Genomic DNA, 26,125 nt, shown 5'->3' with positions numbered 1-26,125 from the left:
AGAAACCAAGTTGTTGTCAGCCTTGCAATTGAAGAAGGGCGTGAAAAGAAAAGAGCCCACGTATGTTGCCCTACCCACATTATACGAGGATACGGTGGATGAAGTCATTCCACCAGAGATTCGAATGGTCTTGAAGAAGTATGGAGATGTTATGTCAGATCAACTTCCCAAAGCCTTGCCACCTAGAAGAGGGATTGGTCACCAGATCGAACTGGTGCTGGGAGCCAAACCACCTGCAAAGGTGGCCTATAGGATGGCAGCCCATGAACTAGAAAAGCTGAGGAAGCAGTTGAAGGAATTGCTAGAGGCAGGCTTCATCAGACCATCGAAGGCACCATTTGGTGTGCTCATGCTATTTCAGAAGAAGCACGGTGGGAGCTTGAGATTGTGTATTGATTATCGGGCTCTCAAAAAGGTGATAGTGCACAATACGTACCCCATCCCTTTGATCGTAGACTTGTTCGACCAGTTAAGTGGAGCGAAATTCTTTACAAATCCGGATTTGAGATCGGGCTACTATCAAGTGCGGATAGCAGAAGGGGATGAGTCGAAGACAACGTGTGTGACTTGATATGGAGCATTCAATTTCTGAGTCATGCTATTTTGATTGACAAACACACCGGCCACATTCTGTACGTTGATGAACCAAGTTTTCCACGAGTTCCTAGATAAGTTTGTGGTAGTCTACTTGGATGACATTGTTGTTTATAGCGCCACAATAGAAGAACATCAATGTCACTTAGCTCAAGTGTTTAAGAAGTTGAGAGAGAACCAACTCTATGTGAAGCGAGAGAAGTGCTCATTCACACAACAGAGAATCAAGTTCCTAGGCCACATTGTAAATCGTGGTCGGATCTGCATGGATCTAGAGAAGGTGCGGGCTATTCAAGAATGGAAGGCCCCCACAAATTTGAAGGAACTACACTCTTTCCTTAGTTTAGGAAACTACTATCGAAATTTTGTGGAAGGCTATTCAAGAAGAGCGGAACCCTTGATCGAGTTATTGAAGAAGGGTGTAACTTGGACGTGGACCGATAGATGTGTCGAAGTATTTAAGAGTCTGAAGGAAGCCTGCGAGATCCTATCCTCGCCTTACCAGATGTCAGCAAACCCTTTAAAGTGCAAACATATGCGTCTGATTATGGTTTGGGAGGAGTACTTGTACAAGAGGGCCACCCCGTAGCTTATGAAAGCCGCAAACTTACAGAGGTAGAGAGGCAGTACACTGCGCAAGAGAAGGAGCTTCTCGCAGTAGATCATTGTCTACGAGTGTGGAGGCACTATTTGTTAGGGTCGAAGTTTGTGGTGAAAATGGATAATGTCATGGCGAGTCATTTCGTCACCCAACCAAAGCTTACCCCCAAGCAAGCAAGATGGCAAGAGTTCATAGCAGAATTTGACTTTCATTTCGAACACAAGGCATTCTGTCTATAACCAGGAAGTTGATGCCCTGAGTTGCAAAGATGAGTTAGCAGCTCTAAAATTTCTTGCAAACATGTCGGCTAGCACGGTGACTACTCCCATACGAGAGCGCATTAAGGAGAACCTAGAGAAAGACCCGGTGGTGAAGACCATCATGAATCTCGCAAAAGAAGGAAAAACTGACAAGTTTTGGGTGGAAGATGAGCTTTTGTGGGCCAAGGGTGGCTGCTTATATGTTCAAAAGATGGGAGATTTGTGGAGGACACTAATGAGTGAGTGTCACGAAATTTTGTGGGCGGGTCATCCAGGGTGGCAGAGAACGCATGCCCTGTTGAAGCAAGGGTACTACTGGCCAAAAAAACGATTATATAGTGGAGTATACAAAGACCTGTCTCACCTGCCAGCACGACAAAGTGGAGAGACACAAGATGCCAGGGTTGTTAGAACCTTTATTAGTCCCGACCATGGGAGAGTGTGTCGCTTGAGTGTGATCTTAGTGATCATGGACAGATTTTCAAAGTATGCAACATTCATACTAGTGTCGAAGTATTGCTTGGTAGAAGAGACAACAAGACTTTTCTTTAAGTACGTTGTTAAGTATTGGGGAGTATCCCATAATATAGTTAGTGATTGAGATGGAAGATTCACAGGGACCTTTTGGTCCGAGTTATTCAACCTTTTGGGGTCACAACTAAACATTTCCTCGAGCTACCATCCTCAAACAGACGGACAGATTGAAAGATTCAATGGGATGTTGGAAGAGTACTTGCAACATTTTGTCAATGCCAACCAAAATAATTGGCCACAACTACAAGATGTAGCTCAATTTTTCTTTAACTCTCATAAGAGTTCTTCGTCAAACAAGAGCACTTTTGAAGTTGTCAACGGCCAGTGACCCCTGTTACCCCACACAGTGGATGCGTATCGAGGAAGAAATCCAAGACCCCTTTATTTCACAAAAGACTGGAAGAAAACCACTGAGATTGCCCGAGCCTATTTGGAGAAGGATTCAAAGAGAATGAAGAAGTGGGCAGATAAGAAAAGATGACCGTTGGAATTCAAACTAGGTGACTTAGTAATGAACAAGTTGAGGCCCGAACAACTGAGATTCCGAGGGAATAAGGACATCAGACTCGTCCGCAAATATGAGGGTCCTGTTCCAATCATCTTGAAAGTGGGCCTAACCTCATACAAAGTCAACTTACCAGAATGGATGAAGATACACTCGGTCTTGCATGTCAACAACCTCAAACCGTATGATGAAGATCCAAAAGATCCAAATCGCAACCAGTCTACTAGAGAAAGAGTCACCATCAAGCCATGAAGCAATAGACACCCTAAAGAAATCCTAGTAGAGAGGACCGTGGTTGTGGACATAAAGAAGAAGAAAGAGTTTATGGTGAAGTGGAAAGAGCTTGGAGATGAAGAAATTTGCGGTGAAAGGATGGAGGACTTGCACAAGCTTACGCAGAAGATTAAAGATCAGCAAGGAGCAAGTTCGTCCAGGACGCCGAAGATTTAAGTCAGGGAGAGTGTGATGTGCTCCGACATGACACACCACCAGGGGGCCTTTTTGTATGTATGAGCACGCCTTGGTGCTTGATCATTAGTCAAGTCTTGCACCAAGTAACCTCATGTGTTGGGGATGACACTTTTGTAATTATGTATATTTCTCCCAGGAGAAAATCATATATGTTCCTGGGAAGACTTTATTTCCTTAGAATGCTCCTTAGGGGGAGGTGACCTGGTGACTTAGGGAAGCACCATGGCCACCAGTAGATAGGGCTTAAGTTGTGTACTCCCTTGCCCTATCAAGGCCATATATGAATAAAACAATGTTTATCCATGTTCTGTTGTGTATGCTTTCTTTATGGTCTATGTGTTGCTTGTTTATTACCTTTGTTGGGCCATCGCGTGCCACTTGCCTATGTTGTATGCTCTAGTTGTTGTGTGGGATGTTGCCTTTGGATGTCTTGCTTTGTGCTTGCCCATGCTTCGTCATTGCCCTTACATGTGCGAGACTTGTATCATGGCTAACCGTTGGGTTTGTTTGCTGCGGGTGTGAATTTTAGGCTGACTTGCTAGTTGAGTGTAATGACCCGACTAATTCTAGACCTCAGACCATTAAAAACTACTAAGACATAACTACTACTTTGGTGTAGAGTCCAAGAACTTTACTTAGCTAATTGTTTAGTAGTATTATAGTATGTTTAGTGTTATCTTTGTTACCATGGATTTTTGGTTCAGACCGTGAATTATTTGGACACTCGTAGTAGTACTTATAGATTTTCTAAGTTTAACCTATAGTTTAAGAATATTAAGTATAACCTAAGGTTTGATTAATGTGACTGATATTAAGGATTATATTTATTATATTATAAGGTTTAGACATCAACCAATAGGATTTTAAGCACATGTTATGAATGGTAATTAAGGATTAAGTATTTTGGAGGATTAAATTAAATAAGGGTAAAGTTTGAATGATATAGGGTTAGTCAGCAGCTTTGAATACGTTAAAGGCTTAGTCAAGGTTGTTTACTCCATTCAAACTTAGCTAAAAATGTGTAATTTCGTGTTTAAATATTCAGCGTGTGCCGATATATCGCAGCACGTAGATACGGAAAACACGAAACGATGCACGGTCGCCTCGGGCATACTGGCCCAGGCGATATATCGCCTACAGGGGGCGATATATCGCCTCCTCCAGTATGTTTTCAAACGTTTTTGAATTAATTTCCTTTCAGCCATTCAAACTCCTTCAACAGTCCAGCATCTTTTGAACGAGTCTTCAGCCTCTGCTGAACGATTATTCAAATGATTTTCACCTAAAAAGCCATTATTTTTATTCAAGTAAAATCAAGATATTTTCATTCCCAAACTCTATAAATAGGACCTAGTACCCAGCCATTATTCACCATTTGCTCTAAGTTCAGAAGCTGCTAGTGTTAAGTGAGTGTGAGAGTGTAAACACCTAGTTTAGGGAAAAACTATAAGCTTAAACATCATAAGCTTATCAAACACTTTGGGAAGGGAGTTCTATAGTATTTCGGTGGAGGTTAGATTGATCTTGCAAATCTTTGAGGTAAACCCGAAACTCTATTTCATTTATTTCATGTTATTTCCTTTCTCAAAACCTTCTACTCAGTCCCCTAACCTCATTCTTATTTTGGTTAGGGAATCCAAGTTCTTAAGCATATAAGTCGGTAAGTATGTTTTTTTTATGGTTTAGTCTTTCCATCCTTTTCATTTCTTCTTCTTCTTTCAACTCACTCTTGTTCATTATGGTTTTAGGAGTGTTCCAAAAGTCCCAACTCAGTCCATTATATCCCGGTAACTTTGGTAAGGAAAATAGGCTAGAATCTATATGTTTATATTTATGTTGTCTTATGTTCTTATGTTATCTATATGTTTTATGTTATTAAATGTATTATGATATGTATGTATGTTTGTAGGCTTGGGCATATGACCCATATGACTAACAAGACCCCAAATGGGTTATGGGCATATGACCTACTTAGCTAGTAGGACCCCACTAATCCCATGGGCATATGCTTGTTTAGTCTATGGGACCCCAAGTAATAATGGCCATTATAATAAGTGTATGTTATATGTATTATGTTAAGTCTTTATGTTTCTTATGAAATTATGTGTATGACTATGTGTTAGATTTTCCTTGCTGGGCATTAGGCTCATTCCTTTCTGTTTTATGTGCAGGAAAATAAGCTTTAGAGGCGGTAAGATTCGTGACGCTTAGAGGATGTGTATCGATGGTGAATGGAGTCAAGGGGCCGAGCGTTATTCGATTTGAGGATGTAGTCTCATTTTATGTTTTTATGATTTTATGTGTATTTTTCCGCACCAATTATGTAATGTCTTTTATTTTATATTATCTTTTGATTTAAAAAACAATGGGATTCCATAATCCTTCTTAGTATTCTGTTTATTTGTAAATAACTCTTATTTTGCAAGTTACTCAATAAATTATGGTATTTTCGTAAAAATGTAAGTTTATGTATAGTTTTGTTAATGGTCCAAATAGTCTAGATTAGTGGGTCATTACATTTGGGAACATACATAAGAAGTAATATAACTTTATTTATAACCCAAAATATTGTGCGAAATACAAGATAAAGTATGCGGTATGGGTACCCATTATTTTAAAACATAAAACATAAAATTTGAATTAATTGTATAAATACTAAATGCAAAAATACATAAAAACATAATTTAAAAGACTTTAAAGAACGTCATCCTCGATCTTCCATCAACCCATTCAGTCCATTCATCCTCAACAGACATGTCAAGCTGCCACGTATCCTTCCCGCCTTCCATATTCATTTTCCTGCATCAAGTTAAAAAGAAAGGAATGAGCCTAATGCCTAGCAAGGAAAATCTACTAACAACATATATCATAAATCTTAAACATAAGACTATATCATAAACATATACTATAAAACATATGACTATAAAAATGTATATCATATAGGACTACAATATTAATGGCCATTAACTCATTAACATGGTATGTGATAAAACCATCTAGGTCCTATGTCTACTAATCGAGGTAGGGTGAATCATAACTCTAAACCAGGAAAATGATAAAAATTCTTGGGGCTTGCTATCTAAGCAAGTCATATGCCCAAGCGACTATAACATAAATTCTTAGGGCTTGCAATCTAAGCAAGTCATATGCCCAAGCGACTACAAAACATATTTATACATATACATATCATAGCATAAACATATAAACACATATAATCTAACCTATTTTCCTTACCAAAAACTGGGATATGGAGATAAGAACGGGATTTGGAACACTCCTAAAACCAACAGTAAAACCATGAGTTTCTAAAGAAAAAGAGATGAAAAGAAAACTAAACCATCCGAGTAGAAACTTACCGAAAACCTTAAGTTTCAAGAAACTTAAACACCTAATCAAGAATTATAAACAAGAGTTAGGATCTGAAAGAAAATAAAAGAAAACTAAAGAACCATGAAGAACTGAACTTAAGGATAGGAATACCTTGAATGAACTATAACTTGATCTACCCCTCGATACCGAAATAACACTATATCTTACTTCCCAAGTGTTTAGAAAAGCTTAGATGGGAAAAGCTTTTATCCCAAAACCGAAGTGTTTCTCTCTATAGTAATCTTAGCAGCTTGGAGCTCTGAAAAATGCTTGAAGAATGAAGGAAATGGCTGTGTACTAGGTCCTATTTATAGAGTTCAAGGAGTGAAACTAACCCCTTTTAAGTCCCGACTTGAACCAAAATCCACGAAAACTAACACACTACAGTCTACCACTAGATAGTAGTAGTAGTATCTAGTTAAGTGAAATTATGGGACACTACAATTCTCCCCTACTTTAAAGAATTTCGTCCCCCAAAATTTACTTACCAAACAATTACGGATACCGTGCTAACATGTCTCCCTCCAACATCCCACGTTGCCTCCCATTCAGAACTATTACTCCATAGGACCTTGACTATAGGAATACTCTTAGACCGTAATTCCTTCATCCCTCTATCTTGGACGCTAACCGGTCGTTCCTTGTAACTCAAGTCTTTCTGGAGTGCTATCGTATCATACTTGAGGACATGAGATGAGTCTGACACATATCTACGCAGCATTGAGATGTGGAATACATTGTGGCTATCTGCTAGAGCTTGCGGTAGGGCTAATCTATATGCAACTGTGCCCACCTTGTCCAATATCTCAAAAGGACCTAAAAACCGGGGACTAAGTTTGCCTTTCTTCCCAAATCGCTTGACACCTTTCATAGGAGATATCTTTAAAAAGACGTAGTCTTCGACTTTGAATTCCACATCACGCCGCTTGGCATCCGCACAACTTTTTCTGTCGGCTCTGAGCAGTGAGCATACGCTTTCTAATCAGCGCCACTACATCCCGAGCCTCTCTAACAGCTTCGGGTCTAAGAAGTTGTCTTTCTCCTACCTCATCCCAATGCAACGGTGATCGGCACCTCCTTCCATAAAGTAACTCATAGGGTGCCATCTCGATCATTGACTAGTAGCTATTGTTGTAGGAGAATTCTATAAGTGGCAAATACTTACTATATGATCCTCTGAAATCGAGTACACAAGCACACAACATATCTTCTAAAATCTGTATGGTACGCTCACACTGACCATTGGTCTGAGGATGAAATACTGTACTAAGACTTAACTTGGTACCCATAGCTTGCTGCAAGCTTCCCTAAAATCTCGATGTAAACACCGATCCTCTATCAGATACTATGGTCTTAGGGATTCCATGCAGTCGTACTATTTCTCTAATATAGATGTCTGCATACTGGTCTACTGTGTACGTAGTCTTGATACGCAGGAAGTGAGCTGACTTGGTTAGTCTATCTACTACTACCCAAGCTGAGTTGTGCTGCTTATTTTTTCGTGGTAATCCTATCACGAAGTCCATGGTTATATCTTCCCACTTCCATTCTGGAATACTAAGCAGTTGCAATAAGCCTGCAGGCCGCTGATGTTCTGCTTTCACTTGTTGGCATACTAAGCATTTAGACACATATTCTGCTACGTCTTTCTTCATTCATGGCCACCAATACAATGCCTTAAGGTCGTGAGACATCTTGGTCGACCCTGGGTGAACTGAGTATGGAGTATTGTGTGCCTCTTCTAAAATCTTCATCTTAATTCCATAGTCATTCCGCACGCATACCCGTCCCTTATATCTCAAGAACCCCTGTCCTGATATAGAGAAATCTGTGGCCTTGCCTTCTTTGAATGTAGCTATGTGAGATACTAATGTGTCATCATGCCCTTACCTGATCCATATATCTTCTAATAGATTTGACTGGATGGAAAAGTTAGCAAGTTGACCAATGACTACCTCTATTCCGGCATTGATCAGCTCTTGCCGGAGCGACTTTTCTATTTCGGATAACGCTGCCAGATTTCCGTAACTCTTTCTACTCAGCGCATCAGCAACTACGTTTTCTTTTCCCGGGTGGTATAGGATTTTGCAGTCATAATCCTTTACTAGTTCTAACCACCTGCGCTACCTCATGTTAAGCTCCTTCTGTGTGAAGAAATACTTTAAGCTCTTGTGGTCCGTATAAATATCACACCATTCTCCATAAAGATAGTGGTGCCAGATTTTCAATGCGAAGACCACCACTACCAACTCCATATCGTGCGTTGGATAGCGTTCCTCATATTCCTTCAGTTTCCTTGAGGCGTAGACTATTACTTTGTCATTCTGCATCAGCACACAACCCAAACCTTGCTTTGACGCGTCACAATATACTACAAACTTGTCGTTCGGTCTTGGTACACAAAGTACTGGTGCTGAGCATAACTTATCCTTGAGCAACTGGAAGCTCTCTTCACATCTACCGTCCAGTTGAACTTTTGCTGTTTTCGGGTTAGGTTGGTAAGCGAAGTGGCTATCTTAGAAAATCCTTCTACAAATCTCCGATAATAGCCTGCTAGCCCGAGAAAACTTCTAACCTCTGACGCATTCTTAGGTCTTGGCCAATCCTTCACAGCCTCTACCTTAGCTGGATCTACAACAACTCCGTCTTTGGATACTATATGGCCGAGGAACGCTACTTGTGAAAGAAAAAATTTGCACTTCTTGAACTTGGCGTAACGATGATGCTGCTTCAATCACAGCATGGTCATTCTTAAATGTTCGTCGTGCTCGACTTCATCCTTGGAGTACACCAAAATATCGTTGATGAATACTACGAAAAATTTGTCCAAGTAATCCTTGAAGACCTGATTCATTACATCCATAAATGCGGTTGGAGCGTTGGTAAGACCAAAAGACATAACTAAAAACTCGTAATGTCCATATCGAGTTTTAAAAGCTGTCTTGGGAATATCCTCTTCTCGTACCTTGAGCTGGTGATAACTGGACCGTAAATTAATCTTAGAAAACACGGTGGCTCCTTGGAGTTGATCAAACAAGTCTTCGATCCGGGGTAGCAGGTACTTGTTCTTAATTGTCACCTTGTTCAGCTTGCGGTAATCTATACACATCTGCATACTTCCATTCTTCTTCTTCACAAATAGAACAGGTGCTCCCCATGGCGAATGGCTTGGTCTAATGAAACCCCAGTCTAAGAGTTCTAGTAGCTACGTCTTTAACTCCTTGAGTTCGATAGGTGCCATCCGGTATGGTGCCTTTGAGATAGGCTCGGTTCCCGGTACTAGTTTGATTGTGAAGTCAATTTCCCGAGTAGGCGGCAACCCTGGTAAGTCGTTAGGAAATATTTCTAGAAATTCCTTTATAATGTGGACGTCTCTAAATTTTAGCGGTGTTTCCTTTACCACATCTGTGATGCTGGCTAAGAATGCATGACATCCTTTCTCTATCATCCTCTGAGCTTTGAGAGATGAAATGAGAGGTGTTCGTAGTCCTAAAACCTTCCCCATAAAACATAGTTTCTGACCGTCAAGAGTTTCGAACATCATTTTCTTACGTCTACAATCGATGGTTGCACCATGCCTTGCTAGCCAATCCATGCCCAGTATTACGTCGGAGTCTTTGATCTCTAGTTCTATCAGGTCTCCTTCTAGTTCTACGTCCTCAATTTTGATCGGCACGCCTCATTTATTCGTGATGATAGGACCACTTTGCCCGAAGGAAATTCTGTCACAAACCTAGTTCTAAATCTTTCACAAGGTTTGTCTAATTTCTCTATCATTCCTAACGAGATATACAAGTGTGTTGCTACCGAATAAAATAATAATGAACATATATTATCAAGGATAGGAAAGGAATCTAACCTGTGACCACTTTATTACTAGCTTAAGCTTTTCCCTGGGTTAAGGCAAAGACTCTGGCTGGAACCATCTTGTTATCCCTCTTCTCTTCTTGCTTAAGATGTGGACATTCCCTCTTCCGATGACCTTCCTGGCCACAATTGTAACATCCCTTGGTGTTTGCACGACACTCACCAGGATGTTTCTTTTGACACTTAGAGCACTGCAGGTATTCTACATAACCCGACCTATTGTCTCCATTGTTAGTCTGTGCTCTTTTATCACCATCCACTTGCTTACTATCAGGATGCCTTGTCTTCTGGCCATTATTGTTGCTATGCTGATGATTGTTGTTGTTGTGGTTTCGACAATTCTAAGGTTGATTTTGTTGTTTAGGTTCAGGCTTGCTGGCCTCCTCCTTACTAACATTCACCTGGAGCCTCTCCACCTCTATAGCCATTTCTAGAGTATCGGCATAAGAAGTGGTTCCACGGTTTGCTAGTTTGAATCCTAGCTCAATCTTTGGTCTGAGTCCTCTAACGAACTTGGTGACCCTCAAAAAGTCAGTTGGGACCAACTCTGGTGCAAACTTGGCTAGTCGATCGAACTGTCGAGCATACTTTGCTACTGTCATGTTGCCCTGCTTCAGACTGGTGAACTCTTCTACCCTTGTAGCGATGATTGTCGAGTTATAATATTTCTTATGAAAGAGCTCCACAAATATAGTGCATGTCATGGTGGCGGCGTCGTGAGTCTACTGTACTAAATTCCACCATATTATAATATCCTTCTTTAGAAGAGACGAAGCACAGGATTTGCGTTTCTGAGGTTCATGCGTGCTAGGATTGGCTCTACATTCCTGAGCCATTCTTCTACCTCGAAGGGGTCGGTTGTCCTTTCAAAGTTTGGAGAGTGTTGCTTACGAAACCGCTCATAGACTGGCTCTATGTACTGAGATTGGTAAGGCGCATAGTTTGCCATTGGCCATCCCCCATAAGGACCTACTTGTAAGGGGTGCTTGAGCCATTTGCTGAGGCTGCGGTTATAGCTGAGGCTGGGGCTGAGTCTGAGGCTGTGGCTGGGCCTGTTGTCGTTGTTGCTATAGTAGTTCTTCCACTTGTTGCTGTAACCGGGCAATTTCAGCGGTGTTGTCAACCAGAGGTGGTGCACTTCTGTTAGCAGCAGCATTGGTAGCACGCGTTCCCTTTCTTCGGACTGGAGGGGCTTCGTTAGTCTCATTGGCAGCGTTGGAGGCATTGGCATTCGTGTGTGCAGACCTTTGTAGCGACATCTTCTGAAAAGTTCTAATAGTTGTGAAAACACATTAGAACTTACCCTAATAGGCTCTAAGGAAAAACTTAGTCTAAGCAAACATAATTAGCACTTATTAGTTATGATTTCTTATGAAAAGTTTTGTAAGCCTTCTTTATAATTAAGGTGTGCTTCTATACTTAGAAAATTAGCCATCTTTATTATTTCTAAGTCTGTTTCTAATCATCCTATATGACTTAATTCTCAGGCTCGAAACTCATCGTTGTTCCAAAGTTAACCATATTGAGGGAGGGCTGGGATCAGTAAAATCGTTCCCACTACTATGGCCCCCTAAACTCTCAATATAGAACCTGGTCCATTGATTTGTATCCACCCTCACCGAACTCGGTCATTATTTATTTATTTAAATTTATTATGATTGTAAAAAAAAATCAAACTCATACATGTCATTCAAAAATAACAATAATATTCATTCGGAAAAATGTTTTCACTAAGTATAATCATAAATGCAAATAAATAATAAAAAAATAAACTAACATAACTAGGGTGAATCTAAAAATCAGGATCTTCTACATCTGACCCTTCATCTAACATATCATCATCTATTTCTTCATAATCCTTATTATCTTGAGCCTCAAAATTACCTCGGGGAAGGTTCATAAAGATTCTTTGCTTTTGTTCGTTAGTTAATTGAAATTCTAACTTAGAGGTAAACCTAAGTATGAGAAAATAATATCTCATGGCTATTGGTAAATCATCATCATCATCTATAGTCTCCCATATTTCTTCTAATGATGAAATTACAGAAGGAAAATCTTTAAAAAGCCTAATTACTAGGACATATTGTTCTGTAGCTCTCATCATAATTTTCTTAGTAGTCTGAAGATGGACTATCTCATTGTGGAATAAGATTAATCTCTGAGTGATTCTTTCTAACACTCCTACTGTATTCCTTGGTTCTCTAATCCTTTTCAATACCTTAATGGTTCGGATATCCTGATAGGTCAAGGCTCCATCCATTCTTAACTGAAAACATAATGGCTAAAACGTTAGCTATAAACATAAATATAGACATAATAAACATAAACACTTACGTTGGTGGTTAGATTCGGAGCTTGTGCATGTGTATCAAGGAGAACTTCATGCATATGAAGTATTGCTCTGATACCAACCGTAATGACCTGACGAATTCTAGACCTCGGACCATTAAAAACTACTAAGACATAACTACTATTTTGGGAAACATACATAAGAAATAATATAACTTTATTTAAAACCCAAAATATTGTGCGAATTACAAGATAAAGTATGCGGTATGGGTACCCATTGTTTTAAAACATAAAACATAAACTTTGAATTAATTGTATAAATACTAAATGCGAAAATACATAAAAACATAATTTAAAAGACTTTAAACAACGTCATCCTCGATCTTCCATTAGTCCATTCATCCTCAACACACATGCCAATCTGCCACGAATCCTTCTTGCCTTCCATATTCATTTTCCTGCATCAAGCTAAAAAGAAAGGAATGGGCCTAATGCCTAGCAAGGAAAATCTACTAACAACATACATCATAAATCATAAACATAAGACTATATCATAAACAAATACTATAAAGCATATGACTATAAAAACGTATATCATATAGGACTACAATATTAATGGCCATTAACTCATTAACATGGTATGTGATATAACCATCTAGGTCCTCTGTCTACTAATCGAGGTAGGTTAGATCACATGGTAGTATATGATAACCCATCTAGGTCCTCTGTTTACTGATCGAGGTAAATCATAACTCTAAACCACGAAAATGATACAAATTCTTGGGGCTTGCTATCTAAGCAAGTCATATGCCCAAGCGACTACAACATAAATTCTTTGGGCTTGCTATCTAAGCAAGTCATATGTCCAAGCAACTACAAAACATATTTATACATATACATATCATAACATAAACATATAAACACATATAATCTAACCTATTTTCCTTACCAAAATCCGGGATATGGAGACAAGAACGGGATTTGGAACACTCTTAAAACCAACAGTAAAACCATGAGTTTCTAAAGAAAATAAGATGAAAAGAAAAATAAACCATCCGAGTAGAAGCTTACCGAAAACCTTAAGTTTCAAGAAACTTAAACACCTAATCAAGAATTATAAACAAGAGTTAGGATCTGAAAGAAAATAAAAGAAAACTAAAGAACCATGAAGAACTGAACTTAAGGATAGGAATACCTTGAATGAACTATAACTTGATCTACCCTTCGATACCGAAATAACACTTATCTTACTTCCCAAGTGTTTAGAAAATCTTAGATTGGAAAAACTTTTATCCCAAAACCCAAGTGTTTCTCTCTATAGTAATCTTAGCAGCTTGGAGGCTCTGAAGAATGCTTAAAGAATGAAGGAAATGGCTGAGTACTAGGTCCTATTTATAGAGTTCAAGGAGTGAAACTAACCCCTTTTCATTTGAATAAATAAATGAATATAAAATAAAAAATATTTGAATTTTCGTTCAGCAGATGCCCAGAACTCGGTCAAAATCGTTCAAAGGCAGGTCCTAGTGGTTAAGGCTGTTTTCAAATTTAAAATCCTCAAGCTTTCAAAAATATATGTTGGAGCCGATATATCGCCCCTATAGGCGATATATCGCCTCCCCCATATTCTCGAGCCTTCATGGTTCGTTCGTGCGAAGTTGACGTGTTTTTCGTATCTCTCGTAGGCGATATATCGACCCTTATAGCTGTGATATATCGACATACGTTGATATATCAAACACATATTTGCACTTTTTCATCATATTTTGAATTGATAAAACAGCTTTGACTGAGTCAAAACGTGTTCCTAACAGCTGCTGGAAGGTTTTAGAGCTTCTAGATCTTTCTTTTAATTAAACTATTCATCAAAAATACTTAAATACTTAATAAACATGATTATGACAAGTGTCACACTCTTATTAATTCTATCTAAACCTTAGGTTGTAATAAATAATATTTCCAGGACCAGCAATATTAATCAAACATTATGTTATACTTAATATTTCTAAACTATAGGTTAAACTTATAAAATCCATAATTGTTGCTATGAGTTTCCAACTAAGTTCCGGCTTGAACCAAAATCCATAGAAACAAACATACTACAGTCTACCACTAGCTGCTACTACTACTACTACTACTACTACTACTACTACTACTACTACTACTACTACTACTACTACTACTACTACTTAGCTAAGTAAAATTCTGGGACACTACACTAAGTGTGCTAACAAGTGTCGCACGTTTTGTCAATTTGAGGAGTCAAGTTGGCGGCCCGTGACACGGGGCGCATCACTATGGCGCCAAACCTACGACCTATGTCAGGCGAGTGTGTACAGTACGCCCATAGTGTGCTAACAAGTGTCGCACGTTTTGTCAATTTGAGGAGTCAAGTTGGCGGCCCGTGACACGGGGCGCATCACTATGGCGCCAAGCCTACGACCTATGTCAGGCGAGTGTGTACAGTACCCCCATAGTGGCCCTACCATCACGACCTACATTCCACATGATTATCACCGAATACTGTCCATGATGATCAACCATAAATAGATATAATGCAACCAAATGCAACATATACAAATATAAAACAAGGGTACATAACCCTAGCTAAACAGTCAAGTATACGATTATAGCCGTTCGCATATCAATATTAGGGGCCAATTCCCTACTCTATGTGTATGTGCCAGTTTTCTTTCCTCAATTCCTATGATGAAGACTAAATGACCTCAAGTGTGATCCTTTCTTCAAGCCACTCGGAAATCCTAGTCACAACATTAATGATACGATTATTGGGGACTATATCCAATTACGGGTTCCAAATCTAAACCTTAGCTCTTAGGACCTTTAATTCCCTTCAACATGGTAATGGAGTCGTCCCCCGAGTCCCCAAGTGGGCACCCAAAATAAATCCTCGAAACCTCGAGTCTAGTTCCTAAAAATCAGAAAACACCAATTTTTTGACATCTGGTGCGATCGCGCCGATAGAAATTTTGGGATTTCTAGACCCCTAGCGCGGTCGTGCCTTTCCCTAGTGTGGTCGCACTATTGCAAAATTGAGGGCCTTCTGGGAGACTAGCACGGTCGCGCTAGGTCCTTGGGAAAGGGAATCCCAACCTAGAATTTTAGTTCTTCTCCAAAAATGAAACCTGTGATTTTAGACCTCAAATTCCTGACCCAAAACCACATTTAAGCTAATTTTATTCCCAATTCAACCCCAAAATAGTATCATAACCAATATACAACATCAGTTACTCAAAAACATGCCACAAACACATTAACATCATAATTTGCAAACTTTAAGTTCTAAACTCAAACCTTGCCACAAATCCAAAAATTCTAAATTAATTACATGAATCTAGCTACAAATAAAAGATTTAAAATAATTGCAAGCATGTTTAGAACCTTAGTCTACCACCCAAAACAATCCATCACCATAAATTTTTGAATTTAAACTCTAAACCCCCAATTTCAAGAACACTAAAAAACATCAAAAAGAACACATACCTTAGCTTAATTTTAATCTCAAATGGTAAGGAAAATGAATTTCTAGTAGCTGTAAACTCCTCCTTGAATGCTTAACTTCTCTCTAGAGTCCTCAAAATTAAATCAACTTGATCATAGCGTTAGATGCTTGGCAATTCTTGTATTTTAGTAAGTTTCAAGAAAAGGTTAGAAGAGAGAGAGAGAGAGAGAGAGAGAGATCCTGTGAATGGGAGGAACTCAATCAGATTTTTGCTGCCTCATAACCAAATGAATATTTTACCCTTCCTATTCAATTGCCCCATAAACCACACACAAGGGCATTTTGGTACGTTTGCCCATAATTCCAAGTATACCACTAATCTCTAAATTATTAAACTAATCATCAGAACTTTACTAATGCCCACTAAGCACACAATTAACACTTACTAATATTAATTCCATTGATATCCTCAAGGTGTGAAAATTCTCAAAATACCCCTAGACTCGACCTGAGCCAGGTATTTTTCCCCATTGTGACTTTCTGCTACAACTGCACGAAAGGATCCACTCATGTCGAATATCACATTTATCCATATAATAATGTGGTCTCAAGCACATAACACATAATAATTACAAATATACCCTCAACAGATCAAAACTACGAAAATGGCCTTTCTTTTTAAAATGCGGGTCTTTAAACATATTTGATACACATAATCATGCATACTCAATCATATGATAATAAAATTCACATAATTACCCCACGTGCTCTCCCAACACGCTAATCAAAGTACTAAATCTAATTAGGAGTTTTGGGATGCTACAACTATCCCCTCCTAATAGGAATTTCGTCCTCGAAATTTGCTTGAACAGCTCGGGATACTAGTCCTGCATATCCGACTCTAACTCCCAAGTCCTTTTATCTACCTTGATGTTCCTCCATATAACCCTCACTAAGGTCATAGTCTTGTTTTGCAAGACTTTATCCTTCCCGTCGAGGAGCTGTACCACTCTCTCTTCATATGGTAAGTCATGTTGTAATTCCAAGGTCTCATAACCAACATGTGTGTTGTATTCGACACATTCCCAGGAAGCATCGATACACGAAACACATTACAAAATCCCGATAAAGCTGGAGGCATAACCAATCTATAAGCTACTTGCCCAATCCTCTCTAGGATTTCAAATGGTCCAACAAACCTAGGGCTCAACTTCCCTTTCTTCCCAAACAGTTTTACTCCTTTCATCGGTGAAACTCGAAGAAAAACATAGTCCCTAACCTGAAACTCCACGTTCCTAGGCTTTAGATCCATGTAGCTTTTCTGTCTTCTATGTGAAATGAGTATTCGAGCTCTAATCTTCTCAATGGCCTCATCGGTCCTCTGAAACTGCCTTAGGACCAAGATACTTCCTCTCACCCATTTCATCCAATGGATGGATGATCTACACCTCCTACCATACAAATTCTCATACAGAGCCACCTCGATCGTTGACTGGTAACTGTTGTTGTAGGAAAACTCAATCAAGGGGAGATACTTACTCCAGTATCCCTCAAAATCCAATATACATGCCTGAAGCATGTCCTCAAATATTGAATCATCCTCTAAGATTGCCCATCTGTCTGAGGATGATAAACTGTACTGAACTTCAATCTTGTACCCATAGCCTTCTTTATGCCTCCCCAAAACTTGGAAGTAAAAGTGAGATCCCGATCTGATACTATGGATTTTGGTGCCCCATGGAGACATACAATTTCCCTCACATACAATTCAGTGTACTGATCTACACTGTAATTCGTCTTCACAGGAAAAAAGTGAGCTGACTTGGTAAATCGATCCATGATCACCCATACAGAGTCGTGCTGTCCTACCGTCCAAGGTAATCCAACCACAAAGTCCATGGTTATATCCTCCCAATTCCACTTAGGAATACTCAAGGGTTGTTGCAATCCCGCTGGCCTTTGGTGTTCAACTTTCACTTGCTGACAAGTTAGACACTTAACCACATATTTGACCACATCTTTCTTCATCCCTGGACACCAATCAAAAGATTTCAGATCCGAATACATCTTCATGGTGCCTGGATGTAGTGAGTATGGAGTGGTATGAGACTCATCCTGAATCTCTTTCTTGATACCAGCGCCCATCAAAACACATATACGATCCTTGTACCTTAGCATATTCGTCTCAGAGACTGTAAAGTCCTTAGCCACTCAAGCTAGGACGTCCTCCTGATGCTTCACCAATTGAGGATCATTCCTCTAAGATTTATTTATCCTCTCAAGAAGTGTATACTACAAGGTAATATTGGCCAACAGACCTACCACTAACTCTATTCTCGCCCTATTCATATCCTCTGCCAACTTCCTTAATATTTGCTTCGAGATAAACAACTGTCCCAGACCTTTTTGACTCAAGGCATCAGCCACTACGTTGGCTTTCCCTGGATGGTAGAGGATTTCACAGTCATAATCCTTGACCAACTCCAACCAACGTCTCTATCTCATATTCAGATCCTTCTGCGTGAAGAAACACTTCAAACTCTTATGATTGGTGTACATCTCACACTTATCCCCATACAAGTAATGTCACAACACCTTCAGTGTGAATACCACCGCTACCGCTAGCTCATGAGTAGGTGTAGAGTCCAAGAACTTTACTTAGCTAGTTAGATAGTAGTATTATAGTAATAATAGTATTATCTTTATGACTGTGGATTTTTGGTTCAGATCGGGATTTATTTGGGCACTCATAGTAACAATTGTAGATTTTCTATGTTTAACCTATAGTTTAAGAATATTAGTTTTAACCTAAGGTTTGATTAATATAACTGATATTGAGGGTAATATTTATTATATTATAAGGTTTAGATAAGACCCAATAAGATAATAGCACATGTCATGTGTATATTTAATAATGATTAAGTATTTTTGGGGAATAAATCTATTAAGGTTAAATTTTTAATACCCTAGGGTCAGTCAGCAGCTTTGAAAACGTTAGAAGGCTTAGTCAAGGCTGTTTACTCAATTTAAATTAAGCTAAAAATGTGTAATTTCGTGTTTAAATATTCAGTGTATGCCGATATATCGCAGCTATAGGGGGCGATATATCGCAGCACGAAGATACGAAAAAACATGAAACGTTGCATGATTGCCTCGGGCATACTGGCCCAGGCGATATATCGCCTCTCTCAGCATATTTTGAAAGTTTTCAAAAACGTTCTCCATTCAAACCTTCAACCTCTTGATAAGTCCAGCATATTTTTGAACGAGTCTTCAGCCTTTGCTGAACGATAATTCAAATGTTTTTCACTTAAAAAGCCATTATTTTTATTCAAGTTAAATGAAGATCTCTTCATTCCGAAACTCTATAAATAGGACCTAGTACCCAGCCAATTATTCATCTATTACTCTAAAGTCAGAGGCTGCAAATTGCTAGGTTATTGTGAGAGTGTAAACACTTGGGTTGGGGATCATAAGCTTAATCACTATAAGCTTACCAAACACTTGGGAAGTAAGGTTCTATTCACATTTCGGTTCAAGGTGTAGATTGGTCATAGAAGTACTCAAGGTATCCCAAACTCTAGTCCATTTCTGTATTATTTTCTTTAAAGTTCTCATAGTCTTCTACTCATATTCTAACCTTATTCCTATTCTTGGTTAGGAAATCTAGGTTCTTGAGCACAAGGTTTTTGGTAAGTATATTTTGATAGTATAGTTCCTTCATCACTTTCATCCCTTTTTCTTCAATATACTCACCCTATTATAAATGGTTTTTAGGAGTGTTCCAAGGTCCCAAATCAGTTCTCATATCCCGGTTATTTTTGTAAGGAAAATAGGATAGGATTTATGTGTTATATGCTTTTATATGTTATCTTATGATTTTATGTTATGTAATATGTAATGTTAACTATGATTGTAGACTTGGGCATATGACCTATATGACTAACAAGCCCCAAATAGATTATGGGCATATGACTTGCTTAGCTAGCAAGACCCCACTAATCTAATGGGCATATGACTTGCTTAGTTTATGGGACGCCAAGTAATAATGGCCATTATAGTATGTATGTGACATAAGTGTTATGATATGTTTTATGTTTCTTATGAAATTTATGTATATGGACTATGTGTTAGATTTTCCTTGCTGGGCATTAGGCTCACTCCTTTTTGTTTATATGTGCAGGAAAATAGTTTTAGTGGTGGGAAAGGTTCTTGGAAGCTTGGGGAATGTGTATTGAGGCGGAATAGATTCAAAGAGCCAAGTGTTTCGATTCGAGGATGTAGTTTTTTTTGTTTCTTATGGTTTTTATATGTATTTTTCCGCATTTTATTATATAATCTCCTTTTAATTATCTTTATGTCATGTTTTGATTTTAAAACAATGGGATCCCATATCCTAACTTAAATTTTATGTAAGTTTGACCTTTGTTTTTTTTAAGTTTTAATAAAGTTATGATCTTATCACTTGTAAGTGTTATTAAGAATTAGTGTTTATGTATAGTTTTCGTTAATGGTCCAAAATTCTAGAGTAGTTGGGTCATTACAGTAGGGTACCATTGTTCATATTCCTTCAGTTGTCTCGAGGCATAGGCAATCACTTTCCTAGACTGCATCAGAACATAACATAACCTCGGTCTCGAAGCATCGCAGTAGACCACAAACTTTTCCTGATTTCAAGGAAGACTAAGTACTTGTGCAATAACCAACCATCGCTTCAACTCCTAAAAAATGTCCTCGCACCTATTGGTCAAAACAAAATTCAGCTTCTCACGTGTTAACTCAGTCAATGGCATTGCAATCCTCAAGAATCCTTCAACAAAACTCTAATAGTACCCCTCCAACCCAAGGAAATTTCTATTGTATTAAAAGAGCAAATCAAAGATACGAAGCAGGGTATGGGCCCTTTTAAATAATTACTGATACCAGCCAAGATCATGCACACATATATATATTAAATCAAATACAATCATATTAGAGATTACCTCTTATAGCCTATCAAGTGTCATCGAATCTTTTTGTGTAAAATCAACGATCTTCATATCCAAGTTCTGAAAGCTCACACCTTGATCTTCCAGTGTCCTCACACACACACATATATATAAAATAAAATACAATCATATTAGAGATTACCACTTATAGCCTATCAAGTGTCATCGAATATTTTTGTGTAAAATCAACGATCTTCCTATCCAAGTTCTGAAAGCTCACACCTTGTTCTTCCAAACCAATCCTCAAACATACAAGGACGTGTGTGGGCACGTAGGATTCAAGAGGTTAATTTATGGCAGCCTAGATGTACTCAACACATGAGATCTAGAAATGTTTGATTGAGAGAAGATTAATTGAACATTTTTCAGGTTTAGGAAAACTATCGCTTCTGTCTCAGAGAGAGTCTATTTTTTAATCACATACAAAATCATCTTTTTGAAGTATCGTTCTATTAGTCTTTATAAAGATAATTAATCTTTATTTTATTAAAAATAGAATTTAAATTAAACTGATCTGTTATAATTATTTAACTATTTAATTTAAATCATATGTAAAAATGAATAATTGAATAACTGCTTAAACAAATAATTTGAAATTCAAAATTCAAATCCCAGGGATTGGGGAATCCATGTGTATGGCACCACACTCACTGCATAGTGAGTGTGTCGCCCCACAAATTAGGGTTTTTCCTAATTTTCTCGTTTGTTTGTTTAATAAACTTTTAAGACAATATATTTATCTAAACATAAATATCTGTTAATTCGAAATTAACTATATCTTAAAATATCATTTTTAAATAAATAAATAAATATCATATTCAAAATAAGATATATATTATTCTCTCTCTATATATTAATCCAAACAAGAGTAATATTAATTTTAGCTTATAGTTTTTAAAATGAAAACTATGTAGTTAAATAATTAATTAATTCATAATTAATTAATTTCCCATAACTATCACATAATTATTTCCTTGCACTAGAAAATTAATTCATTTGCAATTAAGTCATTCTCTATACAAATCTTTCTTTTGACATTCTTACCCTTGACAGTGAGGACAAAGGTGATCTGGGGACCATGGACCTATAATACGAAGCTCCAATAAACGAGATTATTAATTAAAGTCTTTAATCCAATAATCTTATTTATTAATTCCACGATTACTCCACTATAAATATGAAATTTCACTCTAAGTATTTATAGAATTATATTTACAGATTTTTCTCTTGTAGTCCATTGATATAATCAATAAATGTAGTTTTGTCCTCCATTTACTGGTTCGTTAATTAAAGCTGGTCAAAATTACTGTTTTACCCTTCTAATTATCTCTTAATCCTTAAGTACCATTAATTCACTAGCGAATAATAAATCTATAATCAAATTATAGGTTTGAGCTCAATAACTATTCAGTTCCAGAATTAATCCTTAAAGGAACCAATATTCAATCCATTAGGAAAGTATGGATTCCATTATTGTAATCATGTTCTTAGCCATTCATGATATTGAATCTCCAAAACAAAAGTCATTAGCCTCATTATACTAAGAAACCTTAACGAGTGAATCAAAAGACCCAATAAACACAAACAGGAGTTCATGAATACTCATGATTTAGTCTGTTTTACAAATGATCATATATTATGATAAGAATCAAATCTTAATGTCAAACAACAAGTTTATAGAGATAATTAATTCTTATCGGTCCTGTCATATATAATCTATATTATATACATCACCTTTACTAAGATGTCTATCCACATCAGTAATATCCGAATCTAGATTACTTGCATCTCGTATACTTAGCAAACCATACTAGTAACCATTCATTAAAGATTCCATACTTTAATATGTTATTGACTATTTTATTCATTATGTATGATCTTAATTCTCTCGTACTAATATAAGATCATATTCTCATGAATGAATAAGGATTTTTCTTGATATTATCATATAATTAATTCAAACAATAATTATAATATTCAAATATAATAAAATTGTTCTTTTATTTAATTCAATAAAATGTCTTTACATGCTTTTAGGGCATTAATCCTACAAACTTCTAATCTCTGAAGCACTCCTTGGCATTGGCTAATCTCTCACCGCCTCTATCTTGGTCAGATATACCATAATTCTGTCCTTATTGACAATTTGACAAAGAAACATCACACGAGGTAACAAAAACTCGCACTTCTTGAACTTGGCGTGTAACCTGTGCTCCCTTAGCCTGTGTAATACCAAATGGAGATGCTCCTCGTGTTCTGCTTTTGATTAGGAGTAAATTAGTATGTTGTCGATGAGCACAATCATAAACGTGTCGAGATAATCCTTTAACACCATGTTCATCAGATCCATTAACGCTGCTGGGGCATTGGTCAGTCCAAAGGACATAACCAAAAACTCATAATGTTCGTACCTCGTGCGAAAGGCTGTCTTCGGAATATCCTCCTCTTTAATCCTCATCTGGTGATAACTAGATCGAAGATCAATCTTGGAAAACACTATCTTTCCTTGCAATTGATCAAAAAAAGCATCGATTCTTGGCAGCAAATACTTATTCTTGATAGTGAACTTGTTCAATTCCCTGTAGTCGATACACATGCTCAACGACACTGGCGCACCCCATGGTGAAAAACTAGGTCTGATAAACCCCAAGTCAAGTAACTATTGTAGCCGAACCTTCAATTCCTTCATTTCTACCGTTGCCATTCTATAAGGTGCCTTGCATACCAATTCCATTCCTGGTGCCAGTTCAATAATGAACTCAATCTCCCAATGCGGTGGCAATACTGGTAGGTCTTCTGGGAACACATCTAGAAACTCACAGACTAATCTAGTCTCCTCTGGTCTGACAGGTACTACCTTAGTGGTATCCACAACACTAGCTAGGAATCCTACACAACCTCCTTACAATAAGTCTCTAGCCTTCAATGTTGAAATCATTTGAATGCGAGGCTCATTCACCGCACCCACAAACACAAACAGGTCATCTCCCTTGGGCTCAAACGTCACCATCCTTTTTTTAGAGTCTATGGTTTCCCCATACTTGGCTAACCAATCCATGCCCAATATCATATCAAAATCCTCCATTGCTAACTCAATCAGGTCCACTGACAATTCCCTGCTATCCACCTCCACCGACAAGGACCTAATCCACCTCCTAGAAACTACCAATGCCCCAGTAGGCAACAAAGTCCCAAACCCCACAACATACATATCACAGGGTCTACTAAGTCTGTCTATCACCCTACTGGATACAAATGAATGTGTAGCATTAGAATCAATAAACACTGTTTAAGAAGAGCCAACACTAGAAATTTGACTTGTCACCACGGAGGGACTAGCCTCAGCCTCAGTCTTAGTCAGTGTGAACACTCATGGCAGAACCATATTTTCACCCCTCTTTGATTCCTCTTTCTTCAACTACAGGCAATCTTTCTTCAGATGACCCACTACGCCGCATATGAAACATGCCTTAGCACAACATTTTCCCAAGTGGCGTCTCCTACACCGAGCACATTTTGGTCAAAAGGATATAAACTTTTCATTACAACTTTAAGCAATTACAAGGGATTCAAAAAGAATTTAAATAAAATACAATCACATTTAATGTTCTTAAAATAGTCGGCCTAAGCAAAAAAAGTGGACTTTTGCTCTATGTCCCTCAAAATATCTCGACCGTGGCGGCTGAGCAGGCTTAACATGTATGCGTCGCTCCAAAGCCCTCCAATTCATGTGTTATTGACTTTCCCCTTGCCCTTACCTGCACCCGTGAGCCAAGGCACAAAAAGAAAAGCCAACAAAGCATAATAAATATCTAATTAAACTTAAATAGCAACAATATGCTTCATAGATAACAAATGAACTCATTTTAGTATATAAATAGTTTCCACGACCTATGCCGAGTGAGGTGCATCACTTGGGCGCCAAGCCTACGACTTGTGTCGGGCGAGTGTCTACAACACCACCATAGTGGCCCTACCATCACGGCCTACATTCCGCATGATTATCGCCGAATATGGCCCATGACGATCAACCATAAATACATATAATGCAACCAAATGAAACATATACAAATATAAAACAAGGGTACATAAACCTAGCTAAACATAAGTATACTATTGTGGACGCCGAAATTCCACAACAAGTAAAGACCACAGCTTGTGTCTAAATCTTCTGGATGGTCACGTGAGAGCATGTTTCATGCAAGTCTTCACCTCCATGCAAGGCTATCCTGTCACGTATCTCGGCCCAAAGGCATTAACCGTTGCGCATACGGTGCCGTGCCCAAGGGTGTCTCGCGCACACAGGTGCCTCGCAAGATTGTGGTAGCATCAAGGGTCATGCTATGTGAGGCCTGGGGGTACACCAAAGGGTCGCGCAAGTGCAAGGCACCCACACCTATGTCGCCGAGGAGCTGAGAGCCTCACTAAACCACCTCTGCGCACACCAAGGTTGTTATGCGAGACCCAGCATACCTAGATGAGAAGTATGTCCCCGCATCCATATGCTGCATAAAGGAACAAGGACCTCGCTAGGCCTCATCCGTTTGTGCCCAAGTATCGAATGACAAGGACCATGCTATGCGAGGCCCAACTTTGCCAGATGTTGCGTACCTCAAAGGGATAAGGCCCTCACATAGCGAGGTCTGGCGTGCAAAGGAACTAAGGCTTGGTCCCGTGGCCACAAGCTGCAAACCTCGAAAGGATAAGGGCCTCGTATGCGAGGCCCAACTCACCTAAGCACCAAGGTGCACCCCTGATGTGAGAAGGAAAGCCCAAGCCTCTGGAGCCTAATGTCACAAGCTTAGCACAAGAGTTCCCAACAAACACCTTAATACGAGGAATAGGAGGGCTGCATTGAGGAGACCCGTGTTATCCCATTGGAGAATCCATAAGTTCCTCAACACTTAGCCAAATATAATGAAACTTGGAGCAAAGGTGTATCTTGGACAAGTGAGAACAACAATGAGGTGCGAGGTACGTATATGAGTACAGGGTGTACGATCTTGAGGAGGACAGAGGCATGACCTTGAGATCCATATCTGACACGTAGTGGTGGTACGAACCCGTACGAAGTGTGGAGGCACTACCTGAGCACCCGTGACCATGTACTGTTGAGATTGGTTAAATATAATGGTTAAGACGTTTACACGTTGGAATATAGATTTTGGACACCACTATTCATATTGT

Source organism: Humulus lupulus, chromosome 7 (genome assembly GCF_963169125.1).
Source record: "Humulus lupulus chromosome 7, drHumLupu1.1, whole genome shotgun sequence".
In the NCBI taxonomy this organism is placed as follows: Eukaryota; Viridiplantae; Streptophyta; class Magnoliopsida; order Rosales; family Cannabaceae; genus Humulus; species Humulus lupulus.
Note: the sequence above shows the minus strand (reverse complement) of the source record.